General features: G+C 34.7%; 1 protein-coding gene across 4 annotated transcripts in view; it reads right to left on the reverse strand.

Annotated features, from left to right (window-relative positions):
- Positions 1 to 18327, reverse strand: part of zbtb20 (zinc finger and BTB domain containing 20) — a 134430-nt gene that overhangs the window by 100504 nt on the left and 15599 nt on the right. Inside the window, exon 1 of one of the 4 annotated variants that reach the window (XM_087252633.1) lies at positions 2284 to 2549. The gene's annotated coding sequence lies outside the window, so the exon portion shown is untranslated. 4 annotated transcript variants of the gene reach the window in all.

Raw genomic sequence — 18327 nt, forward strand, 5'->3', positions numbered from 1 at the left:
CATTTATTTAGCTAGCGTTGATTTGGGCTTGAATAGGAGGCTTCGCTAAATGTAGAGCAACTGCTTTTGGGGAGCCTTTTAACATGGAACAAACGCACAAATTGAGTACAGGACGCACATTAATGGAGAGGGAGGAAAAAGGAATAATAATTAAAACAGTTTGTGATTGTCTGGGAGGAAAAAATACAGAGCTCAAAAGTATTAAAAGCGTTCAAATGCTTAAGAAGACAAATTCCTGCAAAATAAGAACTCGTTGGCATATTTATATTTGGCCATGTCTTATTTTGCATGGATATTTGTACGACAGTAGTCAAAAACACAGTGTATGGGTCAAAATTAACTATTTTTTATGCCAAAAATTGCTTGAATTAGGGCTGCAAGATATTGGAAAAAAATCTAATATTGCAATATTTTTGTATACTGTGATATATGAATACAATTTAAATAGATGTGTTGAATAACTATAGAAGAAAATTGATAATTTTAGACTGATTGGGATGATTTTGGGGGGGGGGGGGCTCCATATGCATAAAATATAAGAAACAAGCTTACAAGCTTAAAGCATAGACAAACAAGCCTACAAGTATATCTGATAATATTTTTTCTTCTGGAGAAAGTCTTACTTGATTTATTTTGGCTAGAATGAAAGCAGTTAAAAAATTTTAAACACAATTTTAAGGTAAACATTATTAGCCACTATTAGCTATATATTTTTTTCAATATTCTACAGAACAAACCATCACTATACAATAACTTGCCTAATTACCCTAATCTGCCTAGTTACCCTAATTAACCCAGTTAAGCCTTTAAATGTCACTTTAAGCTGTATAGAAGTGTCTTGAAAAATATCTAGTCTAATATTATTTACTGTCATCATGGCAAAGAGAAAATAAATCAGTTATTAGAGATGAGTTATTAAAACTAATATGTTTAGAAATGTGAAAAAATCTTCCTTCCGTTAAACAGAAATTGGGGGGAAAAATAGGGGGGCTAATAATTCTGACTTCAAATACTGTATATTCCCTTTGCTTAAAAACGTTCTTTTCTATGTTTAAACTCCTTCATTTTCTGTTTTTGAGATTTGCATTATTTAAAAAATATTGTGCTAAATACTTTATTTGTTATTTGCAAAACTTTTTTTATGTTGCAAGTACAGTTGAAATCAGAATTATTAGCCCCCCTGAATTATTAGACCGCTTGTTTATTTTTTCCCCAATTTCTGTTTAATGGAGAGAAGATTCTTTCAACACATTTCTAAACATAATAGTTTTAATAACTCATTTCTTATAACTGATTTATTTTATCTTTGTCATGATGACAGTAAATAATATTTTACTAGATATTTTTCAAGACACTTCTATACAGCTTAAAGTGACATTTAAAGGCTTAACTAGGTTAACTAGGTTAACTAGGCAGGTTAGGGTAAGTTATTGTATAACCATGGTTTGTTCTGTAGATTATCGAGAAAAAATATAGCTTAAAGGGGCTAATAATTTTGTCCCAAAAATGGTGTTTAAAAAATTAATAGCGGCTTTTATTCTAGCCAGAGTAAAACAAATAAGACTTTTTCCAGAAGAAAAAATATTATCAGACACACAGTGAAAATTTCCTTGCTCTGTTACACATAATTTGGAAAATATATATATAAAAAAAAAAAAAAAACATATGAAGGGGGCTAATAATTCTGACTTCAACTGTATATACGGCCCTAGAGTAACTCCATAGATTTTTTGTTCCAATATTTTGTAAACTTTTGTAAATAGATCAAAACTTAATTTTTAATTAACATTTATACAGCTTTAAATGAGATTTTCACAGTATTTAAATTTTATATTACATTTACATTTTATTTGAATTAAAACAATTCAAATGCAAAACATAGGAAGGCAAATTCCTACAAAAACAAACCTTCGAAACAAGAACAAGAACATGTTGACATATTTATATGTGTCCCTGTCGAATAATGCAATATGCAAAAATACATTGTATGTGTCAAAATTAACATCTCTGCCATGCCAAAGATCATCTGAATATTAAGTAAGGATCACAGCACTGTATATATCAAAACTTTATTTTGTATCTGACAACATGCACTTCATTTCCAACCATAAGGATCATTTTCTCCGTATTTTTATTTCATGCATTAAAAGCATTCACATGCAAAACACAGGAAGCCAGAATCCAACAAAAACAAGACTATCATCATCCGTTTCTAAAGCACACAGATAGTGCGGTAAACAAATGTGTCGAAAAAAACAACAAACCCATGTTAAACATCCTGACCTGTTCAGACTGATCCCAGGTGAGCTTGCAGGCGACTCCGTGTGCATTTTAGATGCCCAAAAAGTGTGTGCCGATTTACACCAAAAGCTGTTTTTGTGGACATGCTCTTCAACCCTCTGAATCTTCTGCGTCTGATTTCTCAAATGTGATTCCGGCACGTGAAAAACAAGGAAGTGAAATGCAGCCAGTCGAATGCTCTGCACTTCCTTTACAACAACACGCCAGGCCTGACCTGAAACGACCCCGCGCTCCTTAGGCAAAGTGCCAAGAAAGTCTTCCGGAGAGAAGCTTAAATTGCGCGTTTATGGCCTATTGCCATGTAATCATAAAGTTATGCATGTTCCTGCTTTATCTGAAGCTCTTCTTCTTGTTTTGCTGTCAAATTAGTGCTGTTATAATATAGTTGTCATTACGCAGACCTGCTGCTTTGGATTTTTTTAGTTCGTTTGACCTTACTTTGCGAACACTACAGTGATGGATTTTTATTTTTGTGTGGTTTTGTTTTGTTTTGTTCAATGACATTTTTGCTTCTGACTATCGCAAAAGGTAAATGGCACTTCTGAGTCACCGCTTATTAACCGTCCCATTTCTGATGCTTTTGTGCAAATGACTGCTAATTGGCTTGCTGGGTATTAGTGTTCAATCAAATGCCACTTATTAGAAGAATATATAGGGATAGACGCATATGATATGGAGTTTTTACTTAAGGTTTGTGTCTCACTTCTAGTCCAAACATCTAAAAAGTCTTAAAGGTGCAGTAGGTGATCGTCTTCAGAAGCATTTTTTGTTGTGCTGGTTGAAAGTCTCTTCACAGTCTAATAGTAATGATTACAGTAAATAATCATCTAAATGTGTTTATATGTATTTTTATATTTTGGGTAAGGCATAAAACTAAAAAATGTTCATCCAATTAAATAGAGTCAGACCGACATCTCATAATTCCGATAAGTAGCCCAATCTGTCTGCCAGCAAATGCAGATTTGAACAACTGCTCAGCCTTTTGTATGCAGCTCCGCCGCGCGTTCACGAGAGAAAGAGCACGCGCGCAATCTGTAAAAACCTGCTGAATCAAAATTTTTTTAAAACCTGATCAATATTGGAGTTACTTTTGCACGCTAGAGAAAGGATGACACAATGGTTGAAGGATTTCTCTTTCACAGGTAATGTTCTGTTTTAAAACTGTTTTAGCTTCATGCAAAGCTGATGTAACGTTACATATATACATATATAACGTACATATATATATATACACATATATATATATATATATATATATATATATATATATATATATACATATATATATATATATATACATATATATATACATATATATATATATACATATATATACATATATATATATATACATATATATACATATATATATATATATATATATATATATATATATATATATATATATATATATATATATATACATACATATATATAAATTAATATAAAAATATGTTTTTTTTTGCTTTTCTTTGAAATATTTTTCAATTAAAACAACAAATACACTTAAAAAATTGAATGGTATTTGTTCAAACTACTACTTATTTAAAATAAGCCTAAACAACACATTTCTTGAATTTTTTTTTTTGGGACAACTTAATAGTTTACTAAATTTGTAAAATCTAACTAGTTCACTTAATTCATTTATCTTTTAAAAAGCTACTTAAAGCTCATCTTTTTAGGACTGTTTTTAATTTGTGATATCTTTCATTCCTAGTGTGTTTTTTATTGTATTTTTGTTGTTTACTGTGCTTTGTTGTTTTTACTTTCTTGTAAGCGCTTTGGTTTTTTAGAAAAGCGTGCTATAAATTAAATATTATTATTATTATTATTATTATTATGTTGTCCCAACACAGATTAATTGTATGGAACCAAGCATCTTTACAGTGCACACTATTAGCATGAAGCAATAAACTTATTCAAAATAGTAAACATACTCCGTATATATTGAAGCACGGTGGTGCAGTGAAAAGCACAATTGCCTCAGAAGTTCGCTGGTTGGAGCCCCGGCTGGTTCAGTTAGCATTTTTGTGAAGAGTTTGCATGTTCTCCCTGTGTCGGCGTGGGCTTCCTCCGGGTGCTCCGGTTTCCCCCACAAGCCCAAAAGCATGTGCTATAGGTGTATTGGGTTAGATAAGTTCTGTAGTGTATGTGTGTAAATGCGTGTGTATGGAAGTTTCCCAGTGATGGGTTGCAGCTGGAAGGGCATCCGCTGCATAAAAACGAAGTCGGCAGTTCATTCCGCTGTGGCGACCCCAGATTAATAAAGAGACTAAGCCGAAAATAAAATGAATAAATGAATGAATGACTCCGTATATATAAGAACTATGCGTGCAAACGTCGAATTATTACATTGAAATTAATATGTCAGTTCTGCTTATATTCTTCCCAGTGTAACCAAAATTCTACAACTGATTCGAAAGGACTCTCTTGGCACTTATAACACACAATACTTAAATATGATGCATTTATTCCAAATAACGCTCATTCATTTGAATAGATATCTCAAGCATTATACACATGGGAACTGATTGCAATTCCATACCATTTGCCCCCCTTCATTAAAGTGCAAATCCCTATGTTAATTTACAGCGGCCTTTATGCATTTTGCTCATTTTTAAGGCAACCCTTAAGTCATTTCTTTTAACTGTAGCTGAATTGCATTATATTTGGTTTAAAAATATAAAAGGAGGAGGAAAAAAGGAGCCCTGTGAAAGCCAGTTTTTATATGCTGATTTAACTGAATATATCACAAAGATAGTTTCAAGATGGACCATTTGACTGTTCATGTGACGGTCTTCAAATCATTTGAACCCCGGGGCAGATATTGGTACAATTACAGTCTTATCATGTTGGTGCAGATGTCCATGGCAACTGCCAAATTAAAAAAAAAAAAAAAGAGAGAAAAGAAATCTAAAAAAAAAAAAAAGGGGGATCGCCGGTAGAAACAGGAAGTCATGAGAATCCTTAAAAAGATCAGAGCGGCGATACACCCACTAGTGCTTCGCTTTGCACTCGACCTCCAGTCTGCTAGGCAAAAAAAAAAAAACAGATCCACTCTGCATGGCATCAATAGGGAATGTCAATGTTTGGATTAAAAATGATGCCTTGCTTTTTGGTTGTGTATTGTATATCTTATGCTAATCACACTTCAGACAATAAAAATGGACTCTGGATTCACTTACTGAGGGTTCAAGACATGTATAAACTGTAGCCGGTTTTCTGGATGTTATTACAGACCTATTGCAACAGCAGCAATCAGCGTTTTCGAATCAATGCATGTTGGAAATGTCTAAAAGCCTCGTTTATAATGTGAAAGTCAACATGCATCATATTATCAAAACTGACCGGGTCGCTTTCTAAATAGATACTTTTCTGAACAATCAGTGCAAAAGAAATGCATCTCTAATCACAACTCGATCTGCTTTTGAAACAAATTTGGGTTGTTTCTGATGCCACCCGGCCTGCGCGGGCGGGAGAAATAATGTCAGCCGTTCAGGCACTACAATTGAAGGGAGTACGGCTTTTCAAAAACAATGCATATAAGAATATTAAAGCTTTTGTGTTCACTGGCGAACTGCTAACCTTTCATATAAGAGGTGCTGTATTATACACTCACCGGCCACTTTATTAGGTACACCTGTCCAACAGCTTGTAATGCAAATTTCATTGCATTGAAATGCATTTAGGCATGTAGACATGGTCAAGACGATCTGCTGCGGTTCAAACCGAGCATCGGAATGGGGAAGAGAGGTGATTTAAGCGACTTTGAATGTGGCATGGTTGTTGGTGCCAGCTGAGTATTTCAGAAACTGCTGATCTACTGGGATTTTCACGCACAACCATGTCTAGAGTTTATGGAGAAGGGTCTGAAAAAGAGAAAATATCCAGTGAGCGGCAGTTCTGTGGGCGCAAATGCCTTGTTGATGCCAGAGGTCAGAGGAGAATGGCCAGACTGGTTCCAGCTGATAGAGAGGCAAACAGTAACTCAAATAACCACTCATTATGACCGAGGTCTGCAGAAGAGCATCTCTGAACACACAACACGTCCAACCTTGAGGCGGATGGGCTACAGCAGCAGAAAACCACACCGGGTGCCGCTCCTGTCAACTAAGAACAGGAAACTGAGGCTACAATTCACACAGGCTCACCAAAATTAAACAATTGAAGATTGGAGAAAAGTTGCCTGGACTGATACGTCTCCATACTGTGACATTCGGATGGTCAGGTCAGAATTTGGTATCAACAACATGAAAGCATGGTCCATCCTGCCTTGTATCAATATTTATTTAGACACACTTTGGGCCCATTAGTACCAATTAAGCATTATGTAAATGCCACAGCCAACCTGAGTATTGTTGCTGACAGTGTTCAACCCTTTATGACCACAATGTAGACATCTTCTGATGGCTACTTCCAGCAGGATAACCCACCATGTCATAAAGCGTAAATCATCTCAGACTGGTTTCTTAAACATGACAATATGTTCACTGTACTCAAATGGCCTCCACAGTCAGCAGATCTCAATCCAATAGAGCTCCTTTGGGATGTGGTGAAACATGAGATTCTAATCATGGACGTGCAGCCGACAAATCTGCAGCAACTGCGTGATGCTATCATGTTAATATGGAGCAAAATCTCTGAGGAATATTTCCAGTAGCTTGTTGAAAGCAAAAGGGGGTCCAACCTAGTAGTAGTACGGTGTACCTAATAAAGTGGCCAGTGAGTGTATGTAATAATGTTTATTGATTATGATTTTTTTTTTTTTATGTGAACAGCTTGTATGAAACTTAAAAAAAACTAGACCTTACTTTCCGCATTGTATATTTGTTGGACTCTGCTCAATCAAAAGGATGGGATATGACAACTGAATTTATTCATTCATTCATTTATTCATTCATTTTCCTTTGGCTTAGTTTCTATTTTAGAAGTCGCCACAGTGAAATGAACCATCAACTATTCCAGCATATGTTTCAAGCAACAGATATTCTTCCAGCTGCAACACACACAAACACACACACACACACTACGGTCAATTTACTTCACCTTATAGGGGGTCACCACAGTGGAATGAACCACCAGCTATTCAAGCATATGTTTTAAACAGTGGATGCCCTTTCAGCTACAACCCAGTTCTGGGAAACATCCATACACGCTTATACACTACAGCCAATTTAGTTAGTACAATTCACCTATGGCGCATGTGTTTAGACGGTGGGGGAAACCGGAGCACCAGGAAGAAACCCATGCCAACACGAGGAGAACATACAAACTCCACACAGAAACGCCAACTGGACCAGCTGGCACTTGAACCAGTGATCTTTTTGCAATCAGGCAACAGTGCTAACCACTGAGCCTCTGTTTATATGGGCGAAATTTAACCAAACGATTAAATTTAGTAATGTTCAACTTAATTTGTTTGTTTAAATTCAGCCCATATAAATTGTTTGCAACCACTGACCTTACAAAAAAGTAGTAAATCCAATGAATCATTATTTCAGTGCAAAGTCTGTATAGTCTCCTTTCACTTTTATGGCAAAAATAAGTCATCTTCATTGCCTTTAACATGAACATAAACATAAAAGGCTGAGAAAATGCTAATTTTAGAAGAAAATTTGAGACGGCACTTTGAGGATTTTGCATCTGACCTCTTCATATACACAGTTGTTTTCATATAACTTCAAACTTATCAGTACCGCTTTGCTCATACTTCAAATGATGTTTTTCCCTTCAAATCTGCTGTGTAGTTTGTTGTTTAGAAGCATTCTGGGCTGCTGTCTCGAGCTGGTTATGTGTCCTCTGTGCCATGCAAAGTTTTCCTACACGTGGCACAGATGTGAGCTTCCCCCCCAGCGTACTACAGACTTTAATGTTCACCTGTGTCACTAATAATAAGTGTTTCCAAATTCCCTATATAGGCCCTTTAATATTAAAGGTGCAATAGGTGATTGTATTCAGAAACACGCTGGTCGAAAGTCTCTTCACATACCAAAAACATTAAATATATTTATTATACATATTAATTTTCAGGAGGAAACCCACACCAACATTATTGAGTCATGGGCCTACGGTAATATTGAAAAAAATTACTATTGCGGTATGACGGTATTTACAATAATGTTACATCCCTAATAAATAGTTTAAGTATTAACACTGAAAACTCTATAAATAATAAGTGTACTTTAGAGAACATTCAAACTCCACACAGAAATGCCAACTGGCCCAGAAGAGACTCGAACCAGCAACCTTCTTGCTGTGAGGTGAATATGCTACCCACTCCGCCATTACACAATTATTTCACTGGAAAAAACTGAGATAGATCCTAATAAAATCAATTTTTAATCTCCAAACTAAAACAACAGCGAATAAGGACACCCTTGAAAACTGTGTATGTACCTGTTGCCAAACACACAGTATTTACACACAAGAATATGCTGCCAGTGCACTACGCTGTAAACAGGAAGTCTTTCTTTCTGCCAGTCTTTCTCTCTTAAACAATGCTATTGTTTTTTTCCCTCCTAGAAAATCAAATAAAGTCTGCCAATTCTCCGATGTCAAAATATAAGGCTTTTAGAAACCTTAAATCATCAGATTAATAACCGTGTTGCAATTGCGGCGTGTTAGGACAGCCAACCACTTCACAAGATTCACAAAGAAAACTGCCAGAATCTCATTAATGTTTTTCACCTTATCGATGGATATAAGAATGTGACCTAATTGAAAGTGTGAATTAAAAAAAAAAACTTCAACAATCCTTTTGCTGAGGGGTCATCCACTGCACTGTATTATTTAAGAGGCTATACGCTGCAAATGAATAGATGGAGAAAGTTTTTCTAAGATGCATTTCTAATCTAACAAAAAAGCAACAACATGTCCAAAGTGTGCAAATAATGAGACTCACAGTGAGAAAAAAGAGAAAAGACACAACAGTATTCATTTAAATTAATGAAAAGTTTTACGTCTAAAAAAATCATTCCCTTTCTGGTTTGCTTGTACTGTAAAACTGTTTTTTCTTATAAAAATGCAGCGTGATTAAGCCTGCACTTGACAGAAAGTCTTGACTCTTGACTAAATGTTTTTGTTTCTTTAACTTATTTTAATAAATAAATCAGGTTTCAACTAAATATTTTTAAATTGCACTAAATTTAACTTAATATTTTTAGTCAGTTTGATTGATATAAGCTGAGAAAAAAAATATTAAGGCAGCAAGAATTTTCTTACAGTGCACTGTAGACATGAGGGCTCCACACTATCGATTTGAGTTGGGACAACAAGAAGGAAATAAGTTAACTTAATAGATTTTACAAATTTAAGTAGATTGAACGTAAAATAATGAAGTTGCCCCCCCCCCCCCAAATTGTGTTTTTTCAGCTTAACTTATATAAGATTTTGAACAAACATTAATTTTTTGAAAGAATTACTCAGACATTTACTGCCACACATATATTTATTTATTTATAATTTTATGTCAAGTATTTTAAATCCATATTATAAGCCCCCTTGTTTATTTTTTCCCCAATTTCTGTTTAACAGTTTTAATAACTCATCTCTAACAACAAATTTATTTTATCTTTGCTATGAAAACAGTAAACAATATTTAACTAGATATTTTTCAAGACACTTCTATACAGCTTAAAGCAACATTTAAAGGCTTAACTGGGTTAAATGGATTAACTAGGCAGGTTAGGGTAAGTTATTGTATGATGATGGTTTGTTCTGTAGACAAGGGGCTAATAATTAATAATAAATAACTAATAATTAATAATTAAAGGGGCTAATATTTTTGACCTTAAAATGGCTTTCAAAAAATTTAAAACTGCTTTTATTCTAGCCGAAATAAAGCAAATAAGACTTTCTCCAGAAGAAAAAATATTATCAGACATACTGTGAAAATTTCCTTGCTCTGTTAAACATCATTTTGGAAAAATTTAAAAAAAAAAAAGAAAAAAAAAATTCAAAGGGGGGCTTATAATTCTGACTTCAACTGTACACACATGCAATACAACCTTCTCCGTACTTATGTTCATTGAACGCATGATCTGATGTAGTCAATTCAGATAGAAAATATTAGATATATAATTTGCAAAATAATTGTACACTATTTGGCAACCCTTCTTGTCTCATATAAAAAGATTATTAAAGCTCTTGATTTAAAAGAAATCCTAATTTCCTTATTCCTGGCTTCATTTTAAATAGAGAGCACAGAGAAAATATATATGTTTACCTTGCATATTTGTATTTACATATTTATCTGTATTACTGTTACGACACGTGTTAATTATCTTGTAATAATGTACTGTCATTATTAATTACCTCTTATTATATTACCTAAATATTTTTGATACTACAATTTATAATTGCCCTGTCTGATTCAGAGAGGACGAAAATGTGCCCTAATTTTGTTTTCTGCAAGTAGCTTGAAACAATTGCTGTCTTTCTGATTCTTTATAATCAATCCTCTAACTCTCTGGCTAATATGCATCAATAAAAAAACAGAGTTAAACTAAATGCAATACAAAATACAAGCGTTAAAAAGCAGGCAAACGGTTAAGTGGTGCATGATCCGTCCACAAATTCCTTCCTCTGAACAGACGTCGCAATTTCTCTGTTGTGGTCATTTTAATTGACAGCCTACAAGTATTTGACCTCACTTTTGGGACAAGCTGTTTTGCAAAATGCAAATACTTGTATTATAAGGACAGTAAAATGTTTGGGTTGCTGAACGACTTTGCAACTGGACTGAACAATATGAGCTCTCAGTGAAAGCACTTGACACAGAAACAGCCGTATACACTCTATGATAGGGCTGCACGATATTGGAAAGATCTGACATTGTGATATTTTGTTTTAAAGCAATATTTACGCTATAATCAATCTCGTAGAAGAATATTGCTTTCCCCATCTAAAATAAATAAAGTTATCCAACATGTGCACCCCGATAGCTCCGCCCCTTCCGCTACGTGAGCAAGCCTGCAGTTACTGAGTGCGTGAAGTGTCCATCATTACACACTTCATTTTACCGGCTGAATGAGTGCATCCTCCAGGTAATTAAAGTGCACTTATTATTTATAGAGTTTTCAGTGTGAATACTTAAACTATTTATTAGGGATGTAACATTATTGTAAATACCGTCATACCGCAAAAGTAATTTTTTTCAATATTACCGTAGGCGCATGACTCAATAAATATATTCTATATTTCTAAGAAAAATTTACTTAGGCGAATAAAGCAAACGGGAGGTAGCGGGAACTACAATTCCCATCAGCCCAGGCGTGGCCATCATCCTTTGCGGTCTGTTGTCGCTACAGATCCAGTAATGCGGAAATGGAGTGTGTTGCTAGTAGCGGGGAAGAAAAAGAGCTGGAAATGATCGAACTTAAAGCGGGTTTTAAATCGGATGTGTGGAAGCATTTCGGTTTCTTTCTAAAAAGATACGAAAAAGGAGAAAAGGTGACAGACAAAGAAAAAATGTTGGTGGAAAGACAATGCACAATGTTACCCACTGCTGTCAACCTTGGCTAAATCATATCTCTCTGTCCCAGAAACAAAGTGAGTCTATCTAAGTGAGTGATTAAATGTTGAATGTGACGAGTTTTCAACAATACTGAATTGAAATAATTTTTTTATATGGTTTAATAGTTTTTTGTTATTAAAATTGGAAAAGATCCTGTTTCAAAACTTACAGATAGATGGCTAATTTGTATGTCATTGATATGTTCAGTGCTAAAGTAAATAAACACTTTTGGCACTTTTTTCAAGTCTTTTCATTAGTTTTATTGAAATTGAAGTTATTCAATAAATACTGTACCGTGCCATTCATACCGAGGTATTATCGTACCGTGAAATTCTGATACCGTTACATCCCTACTATTAATACTACAAAATGGTGTAGAACATTGCATAAGTGTGCGATTTGGGACGCAACTTGTGAATTCGGACATACTACTTGGCTCACATACAGTATTTAGCATACTTGATAGTATGGAAGTATGCGATTTCGGATGCATCCACACTCTAAACAATGCTGAGTTCCCTTTAAAAAAAAATATTAGTTGGCTTTACTTAAAGTAAGTGAGTAAACCTGTTGCTTTTAAAACAAGTGGTTGACTTTACTTAAAAAAGTGAGTTGCCTTAAAAATTTCAAGCAAATGAAATATTTGCATAATTAGAAAAATTACGTTAAATCAACTTAAAGGTTACAATGTGGGTTTACTCACCTGTTTAAGTAAAGTCAACTTGTTGCATTGAAGGCAATGGGTTTACTCACATTTTTAAGTAAAGTAAATAATCACTTCTGGCGGCATAGTGGCTCAGTGGTTAGCACAATCGCCTTAAAGCAAGAAGATCGCTGGTTCAAGTCCCAGCTGGGCCAGTTGGCATTTCTGTGTGGAGTTTGCATGCTCTCCCTATGTTGGCGTAGGCTTCCTCTGGATGCTCTGTTTTTTTCCCATTCCAAACACATGCGCTATAGGTGTATTGAATGACTGTATTAACCTTAGTCTGTGTGTGTGTGTGTGTGTGTGTGTGTGTGTGAGAGAGAGAGAGAGAGAGTGTATGGTTGTTTCCTACTACTTTGCAGGCATCCGCTGTATAAAACATATGCTGAAATAGTTGGTGGTTCATGCTGCTGTGGCGACCTCTGATAAATAAGGAACTAAGCTGAAGGAAAATGAAAGAATAAAATAATTACTTTTTTATATTGTTGTTGTAACCCATAGTCTGGTCAAATATGGACAAGCCCAACTGTTGGGATAAATAAAGTGTAATTAAAATTGAATGGGGAAAAAACACAGGAATGAGTTTGTCAATATTTGACTCAACTTTGGGTTATAAAAACCCAGCATTTTTTAAAGTGAACTATTAGCATTGGTTAAAGTTAAATGTTAGAGAAATATTGTTAATTCTGTGTTTTTTTTAAAGCTATTATACTTTAAAATCTGCATTGTGTTGACGTCAAATGCTGTGATGTGCCAAATGACTACAGTAATCCATGATGCGTCATTGCTTCATTAATATTCATGAGTCTGTGTCCTCCTCCAATGAGAAGCCACATCGCTGAATTATTCACAACAGCACGTGTTGATTTCCAACGTCAGAAGATTCAATCTGTGAGCTCGCATACAGTGACAGCGAGAGACGCAAATATGGATAAAAATGAGTGTTTGCTTTTGCTTTGAAAGAGTTTCTGTGTGCCAAAATATTCATACTTTCGGTTTTTGAGTGAAACTGAGCTTTACCATTTCTCGATATGGAGAACAGAAATCTGTGATTCGTTCTATGTGTATCAGTTTCAATATGAAAAGGACACGTTTGAAGCATACAGTGACAAAAAAACACAAAACATCACCACAAATATGGACAAACACAATTTCAGTTTTTTACATTCATTTTCATTTTTTAAACCCAACTGTTGGGTTAGTTGGGTTTGACGCAGCATTGGGTTAATAAATCGCAGCATGTTTCAGGATGTATTATTTTCAACTGTTTCAGCTCAAATCACAAGATAACTACACCACAAAATGTTCAAAGATAATCTAAAAGTGTGTGTATCAGTTTCCATATTAAAAGGACACTTTCGAAGCATACTGTGACAAACAAATCACCACCGAAAAAAATTACCATTTTTGTTAATACTTTCTAAAAACTAGTTTGAAAAAATAAAACAGATTGATATTTCAATCTGGGGCGACGCAGTGGGTAGCACGTTCGCCTCACAAGCAAGAAGGTCGCTGGTTCGATCCTCGACTCAGTTGGCGTTTCTGTGTGGAGTTTGCACGTTCTCCCTGCGTTCGCGTGGGTTTTCTCCGGGTGCTCCGGTTTCCCCCACAGTCCAAAGACATGCGGTACAGGTGAATTGGGTAGGCTAAATTGTCCGTAGTGTATGAGTGTGTGTGTGAATGTGTGCGTGGATGTTTCCCAGAGATGGGTTGCGGCTGGAAGGGCATCCTCTGCGTAAAAAACTTGCTGGATAAGTTGGCGGTTCATTTGGTTGTGGCGACCCCGGATTAATAAAGGGACAAAGCCGACAAAAAAGTGAATGAAGGATGAATGATATTTCAATCTTTTTAAACACAAAACCCCTTCAGCTGTATGTCTAAGACCCTGCCAATATTCATTAAATATTATTCAGACTTGTTTACTGAAAGAGTTAATGATATAACTGTTAAAATAACAAGTACAATTTAGAAGTAGATCATTTATACCATTGTTACACAGTCATAACTTCTTGCCCTAAAACTGCTCAATGTTAAACCCATTGTTGACATAACAGTCAAATCTGTAAAGCTGCATTATCAATGTCCTTTAGAATTTATACATTACCAAAACACCAACTTATAGAGTAAAAACTTTCAATTCAACGTCATAAACCAATATATTCAATTCAATTTAGGGCTGGGCGATATGGCAAAATGCATTCTCGAATTATTCTTTTCCATATTAAACAATAATGATATATATATATTTCAATGTCAGTTGTTAATTCCTCCAGATCCCAACAATGACTGAAGTCACAAGTTAAAGGGTCTATTAAACAGCATAACCTGCTTTTGGAGGCCGATAATATTTTGAGGCTAAAAATTCAGTGCATCTCTAATATCAACACACTTCTAGATTCCCATTGTTGCACATTTCTGCCGTGTGATTGGCTCTTAGATCAATATATAGTCAAAAAGTAGAGAGCTTATCATTGTTGTCGATATAAATTATTTTGCGATTCGATATATTATCGCTTAACGGCCCAGCCCTAATTCAATTCAAGTTTATTTGTATAGCGCTTTTCATTATAATTATTGTGTCAAAGCATATATATCTATTATATACAATAATAAAATGAGGCCTTATATAATTTAGCATAAACAATTAATACAAGTTATTAAGAAGATATATAACTATAAAAATAAATAAAAAAGCACAAATGCAAATTGCTGTACTGTATTCAATTAAAGTGAGCTTACAAAACATTAATAATTTGACTTTAATTTAGGGTACAACTCCCACCATAAACAAACCATAAACTACTAATTTGTTGCTTATTAAAAGTTACGATTGTAGAATATGGGTTTAGACATTGGGTAAGGATTAAAGATGTAGAGGAAGATGCAGAATATGTACTTTATATGCACTGGTAAACAGCTAATATCTTATTAGAATTTGTTAAGTCAGAAGTTAATAGTTGGAATTGGTACATAAGAAATAATGGTAATGCTTTAGTTTAAGCACAATGTTTATTGTTCTAACGCACGTTGTTCTTTAGGTGTACGGTCATTTTTATTTTTTTATTTTGTTAGTTTTGTTTTGGTATTTGGACTATTTGCTTTTGCGTTTGGAGTGGTGGTTCTTTTCTGACGATGTCAGTTTGTCAATATTCTTAGCCACGCCCCTCTTAAGGCTGGTTTATGCTGCCTTGAGCGATCGCCGTGACACACAGCGCATGCCTTGCATGTAGCCGTTATACTTCCGCATGCTGTTTGTGTTGCTCTGGAATAACACTTCTGAAAAGCTAGCTGGCTGTAGGTTATGTTTTATTCCTCCGTATCATGTTTCCTCCCGGGCGTTTTGATTTATCTGAATGCTACACTGTAAAAAAAATCCGTAATTTTACATTTTATTTCCAGCAGCTGGGATGCCAAAAAAAAACGTAAAATAACTGCTGTTAAATTACAGAAATTTACTGTAAAACAGCAGACATTAAATTACAGAAATTTCTTCGAATTTAAATTTCTGGTAAATTTCTGTTATTTAACGGCCGTTATTTTAAACTTTTTTTTCCTGCACCCAGAGATTTTTTAAACAGTGTACCTTAATGTATAAGTAGCCTAAACACGCTCATTCAGAGGTGGGAACCGGCGGACGGGCAACAACTTTAACCATAAGATAAACACAAAACATCTGGGGCTCCTTCACAGGACTCAACACTTGTAAACACTCGCTCCATCAGGCTCGTGGCTCTCAGCAATATCTACACTCGTCACCTTTACCAAGCTGACCAATCACAGAGATTGTGCTACGTATTGTTGCGATGTCTAGTTGCATTTTTTGAGAGGTGCGTCAACATTAGCCACGGCGAGGGCTATGTGACGAACGCAGAAGAATAAATCAGCCTTTACTGTTAGTTTGCTATAAGGGAATGATGCACCAAAACAAAGCCCCGCCCCCTACTTAATATTCTTTTTTAATATACTTTTTTTTTTCAGTGAAAAAACATCTTCGCAACTTTCAACAGTCTTTAAAGGTCCCATGATCTTAAAATAACGGCTTTTAGATGCTAGCATCAGTATTGTTAATTATATAATCTTCTATATATATATATATATGTACACACATACATATTGTCACACAACCAGCGATCGCTTCCCAGAGGATCGCTGGTTCTCACACGAACTCTCATTACTACATTTCCGCATTTCCCAGGACTACATTTTCATACATGCACTGCTCCCAAACACGCACGCCTGCTCATTCATCTATCCTGATTGCAATTACCAGCTGGACCTTGTTCACAGACTGATATCACTCCATTCATAAGCCACTCTTTGACGCTTCCAGTTGGCCGAGTCTTTTTTGCATTTGTGACATTACAAGGCGTTTCCCTGTCTTGTTTCTCTGTGTTAGACCTTAGCCTTGTTTTCCTTGTTCTCCTGTTTAGCCGCCTGCCTTTTGACCTGTTGCCTGTTTATATCGACTACGATTCTGGACTGTCTATACATACCTGTTTGCACCTGATGACCACTGCTTGCCTGACATTGAATAAACCTGCATATTGGATCTTACCTCCTGTTGTCCTCTGTCACTCCACCCCCGTGGTAACACATTATATATATATATATATATATATATATATATATATATATATATATATATATATATATATATAGTTGAAGTCAGAATTATTAGCACCCCTGTTTGTTTTTTTCCCAAATTTCTGTTTAACGGAGGGAAGGTTGTTTTAGCACATTTCTAAACATAAAAGTTTTAAAAACCTATTTCTAATAACTGATTTATTTTATCTTTGTCATGATGACAGTAAATAATATTTTATCTGATATTTTTCACACTTCTATACAGCTTAAAGTGACATTTAAAGGCTTAACTAGGTTAATTAGGTTAACTACGCAGGTTAGGGTAATTAGGCAAATTATTGTATAACGATGGTTTGCTCTGTAAATTATTGAAAAAAAAATAGCTTAAAGGGGCTAATAATTTTGTACCAAAAATGTTTTTTAAAAAATTAATAACTGCTTTTATTCTAGCCGAAATAAAACAAATAAGACATTCTCCAGAAGAAAAAATATTATCAGACACACCGTGAATTTTTTATTGCTCTGTTAAAAATAATTTGGGAAATATTTAAAAAAGAATATAAAAATCAAAAGGGGGCTAATAATTCTGACTTCAACTATATATATATATATATATATATATATATATATATATATATATATATATATATATATATATATATATATATATATATCTTTAATAGTTCTATATCTATAAAGTTTGCACCCAACAGTGACAAAATTGGCCAAAATGAATCAACGCTTTTATTGACGTCACCTCACATTACAGTTTCTTATCACATCATAACCAATCAAATGCTCTCTAGTATCTGATGTGCTCCGCCCCCTTAAAAACGCTTCTCATTTGCTTTTCATTTGATGCACTCTCACTGGTAGAGCGGTGATGAAACAAAACACTATTGGCTGTTTAATAAAAAGGGGAGGAGCTAATCTATGCCCCACCCTCTTATAATGTTTAATTTGAGATTACTTCAAACATCGAATAAAATGCATATTTTCATGAGACCTTTAATAATCCAATTTAATTGGAGCTAAACATAATCAAACAAAATGACTACTGTACTAGCAAATGATTCATAAAAATGTGATTCCAAATTCACCCCTAATCAGTGAGGAAACTGTAAATTTTAAAAAAAAATCTCTAAAAACAGTGCTTTTCTGGCCAGAAAACAATTCACACTCTTACCCCTCTGCCAAATTGCCTTGGCAACAATATCTGTCCTGG

The sequence above is a fragment of the Danio rerio genome, chromosome 5 (genome assembly GCF_052040795.2).
Source record: "Danio rerio strain M-AB ecotype USA chromosome 5, GRCz13ab, whole genome shotgun sequence".
Classification (NCBI taxonomy): Eukaryota; Metazoa; Chordata; class Actinopteri; order Cypriniformes; family Danionidae; genus Danio; species Danio rerio.